Source organism: Quercus lobata, chromosome 3, assembly GCF_001633185.2.
Source record: "Quercus lobata isolate SW786 chromosome 3, ValleyOak3.0 Primary Assembly, whole genome shotgun sequence".
Classification (NCBI taxonomy): domain Eukaryota; kingdom Viridiplantae; phylum Streptophyta; class Magnoliopsida; order Fagales; family Fagaceae; genus Quercus; species Quercus lobata.
Genome location: NC_044906.1, coordinates 31,101,424 through 31,105,449, shown reverse-complemented (window position 1 = coordinate 31,105,449; position 4,026 = coordinate 31,101,424). Strand labels below are relative to the sequence as shown.

General features: G+C 28.5%; 1 long non-coding RNA gene across 1 annotated transcript; it reads right to left on the bottom strand.

Annotated features, from left to right (window-relative positions):
* Window positions 1-2,021: 2,021 nt before the first annotated feature.
* On the bottom strand, window positions 2,022-3,302 carry LOC115982867. The gene is made up of 4 exons (XR_004089759.1): window positions 3,238-3,302; window positions 3,017-3,099; window positions 2,409-2,534; window positions 2,022-2,210 (listed from the first exon to the last, which is right to left on the bottom strand). It is a non-coding gene; the product is annotated as an uncharacterized LOC115982867 (long non-coding RNA).
* Between the last annotated feature and the right edge of the window lie 724 nt (window positions 3,303-4,026).

Below are 4,026 nucleotides of genomic sequence, written 5' to 3'. Positions count from 1 at the left end.
GAATTTGTTTAAGGAAGATAAAACCTAATTTAATAAAATTAGTGACCTGTAATATATCCAAGAAGATGGTGAGTTTGAATTTAGTTAAACTAATACAGTTTATTTTAGAACTATTATTAACTCTATATATCAAATTAAAAATATATATTAGAGTAATTATGTGAAAAATCACGGGCTTTCGACCGCTTACCTAGAAACAATATTAGAAAAAGTTAATAACTGTCAATTTATATTATTATTAAATTTTAACATATGCAATGCATATGTAAGTTTAATATAAAAATATTTATATATGAAACACGAACAAATGTAATTGCTGAGTATTAATATATATATATATATATATATATAAATTAGAGAGTTTGTAGAGAAAATCATACCAAGTTTGATTAGGAGATATATATATATATATATATATATATATAATGAAGATCTAGAAAGATATAGGTTTTATAAGTTTATCTGGCAATATAAGGAGTCAAAACCTTTCATTTTTTTATATATTATTACTAATCAATAATATATGTAAAATATGATTTTTTTTTCTTTTATTTTTCTCTAAATGTGAAATTTTATAATTATGATTATTCTTAATAGGTATTTATTATGATTATATTTTTATAAGTAACTTTATATTTTCAACAAACATTAAAGCAAAAAAAAAAAAAAAGTTTGTAGGGGTCCCCCGATAGAAGAAGTTTATGACTCCACTAACTGCTGCTAGGAAATGTGAACATGAATGGGAAAAAAATTAGAGTTTGCTTTATATATATATATATATATATATATATATATATAGGCAAAGTGCAGGAATTCCGAATTGAAAAACTCATTGTGAAATTGGATGCTGAAAAAGTGATAAACATTATTTCTAATACTTGCAACATTAGCCTATGATTGATTCAAAGGAAAATATTTTCCGACCATAAAATATTTTCAAGTGTTTGGTTGCATTATTAAAAATGTTATGGAAAATATATTTTCTATTACTTTCTCACATTTTTTCATCTTCCAAACATATATATAATAAAAAAAATAATGAGAATTTTAGATCAATAAAATCGTGATTGGTGACCATCGGTGGCTATAGTTGGCAACCAAAGACCGAAGACATTAGTGGAGGGTGGTGGTTGGGTGACTAACAATGGGGGGTGGGGGATGGAGGTTCTATTTATGCGTTTTGGGTGATGTGGAAAATGAAGAAATACAAACGAAAGTGTAAAACATTTTTCCCCAGAAGTGCTTTTATTTTAGAGAGATGCTATGTCCACAACATTTTTACAACATTTTCATAACAAATCACAAGTGGTTAGTTATTATTGGTTCAAATTTGAAACTAACATTAAGATTATTTTTTTGCCCCAACAATAACAACCAGTAATTACCTGAAACTTAGAATTTGTTGTGAAAATGGTGTTGACATATCATTTCTCTTTTATGAGAGATATTATGTCTACACCATTTTTACAATATTTTCACAATAAATCACAAGTGATTAAATGATGCGTTAGTTCACATCTTTGCCATAGTCCATTCTAGTCTCAATCAAAAGTAGACCCTTTATTATAACATGTTTGAATGATGTGTCTAGAAACAAGAGTAAAGAAAGGTTATTTGGTTGTATAATTTTCTTATTAGTACAAATTTTTCTACCGATTTTAGTCAAAAATGAATTAATTTCTTTGTTCCACTTTTTATGCTCCTCTTTATGGTATATTACGTGCCAGATTTTTTTCCCTTTCAAACTTTTAGTAATTTTATAAAGAATATATATAACAAGTTAGTGATTAGTAGAGTATAAAATAGAGCATAACAAATAAGATAGAGAATTTGTATTCGAAAGATGTAATTTTTTTAAAAGGAAAAAAGGGGTGTAAATTAAGGATTAAAACAGTGATGAACTGAGTAATATACTAAGGTTCAATAAATATATATTGAAGAGAATTTATTATATATAGTATTATAATTTTTTTTTAAACATTATTTTTTTGAGACTATTAAGAATGTCTATAGCTCCTTAGGTGAGGTATCATTTTGTTGGGTCCATTGAGAAGTCAACAAGACTGTTCATAATCTAGCTAAATGGTCTTTCAAGTCTCAAGCATGATGCATTTGCCTGTTTTTGAATTGTGTAATTCTCCCAAGTTTTGCCTGTGTCATCTTGGAGGAGGCTAGATGTCTAGTGTACTCGTGTTGTGTCCTTCTGTTTTCTGTAAAAGTTTGTTATTCATAAAAAATAATAATAATAAAAAAATAAATTCCAAGTTTAATAAATATACTCTTTACAAATATTATGTTATAGAATAGTAACAAGGCTAAAATTTCACTCAATATCTTTTTATTGAATGTGAATTTTGATTAATCCACTATTGGATCACTTATTATTATTATTATTATTATATATATACCTTCCATCCTTTCAAAATTTTCCAAATGTGCCTCCCATGACCCGAGTTAAAGCATTTAACAGCGCCAATCTTGTGAGACTTTCGAGATCTACTCCAGTCCAACTTGGAGTCAAACTGTCAAAGTAGCTGTTCTTGTGCAAATAGAACACAACCAACAAAGAGAGAAACATCACAATAACAAATCAGAAATTTTAGCTAACATCTTGAATCCCAATAAATAAAAGAAAACGTAGATGAACAATTAGTTTCAAAAGGCAAATTGGATTTGAATACCAAAACCACAAAAGTTTATATTATTAACAAAAACACATGTAATACAAACCAGTGACATGAGATTATGGTTCCATTTATCAATATTCTTAAAGTACAAAAAAAAAAAAAAAAAAGGCAAGTTACCTATGTCTTCGAGGCTCACATCCAACTTAAGTAAGAGTTATCTAATAATTTTTTATTGTGAATTTTAAAAATCTGAACACGTCCTGCTTCATCAAAAGCACCTATCTCAAGAAGAAGCTATAATCGGCCTGGTTTATGAATTGAACACTATAAGGATGAGTACTTGCGTGGGTGCATCAAAGAGAGAAAGAAAGGGAGGGAGAGAATATTACCTCAGAAGAGCAGGATGTATAAGGTCCAATTTGTTGGTTGTTCCAACAATGAAGATGTTGTTCATATTGTGAAAACCATCAATCTAAAATAAACAACTTATTAGTTCGATATTGAACAAGAGGGATAGAAAAGAAAAATAAGAAAAACCTCAAAAATTTTCAATTATTCTAACGAATTTCATATGTCATATTTATAAATTAAATGAGGATTATTCACTAACCATTGTTAACAACTGATTCACAACTCGATCCATTTAGTCTGAATCGGTGGAGCTACCTATTCTCTACACAAAAAAAATTATACCCAATATTGAATCAAAATATGATAATTAACAAATGAATAGTTAAAATTTGATTCTTTTACCTTTGCTATTGAATCTAATTCATCAAAGACAATTATATGGAGTGGCCTACATACTATCACCTTAAAAAGGAGGAAAATAAAGAATAGTGAATACATGTTCTAACAAAATGTAAAGTAAATCTCTCTCAAATTTATAGTCTTTACCATACTTCTTGTATTTACTTATTGCTTCCGAGAAAAGATTTCTCACGTGCACCTTAGTATTACCATGCCACATGTTTAATAACTCAGGACCTTTTATAACTTGCATGGTGCAGAATGCTATGTTAATGATAAATGTTTGTATCGGACCTAATTCATCATGATATATAAATATAGATGGATGTTGAGACTTCAGTATTTTACTCTCTTTTATTTCACTTCGATGTAATAGATTACAAGCTATTGCCTGACCTTGGTAAGTTAGTGGTGTAGGTTGTGCGATGAGTTTTGTTTAGGCGTAGCTGGTGAAATGGAAGAGTGAGTTGTTTAGAGAAACTTACAGGTGGATGAATTGTACCCTGCAAAGAACTCTTAGTTCTCAAAATAGCACTCAAAAGGCTAGGTATTTTATTCACTTTTCAAAACTGATTACAAAAATGAGGCCAATATTCTATTTATAGCTCATGCAGCCACTTAAATGGCTCAAGCTGACCTTAATTCCTAT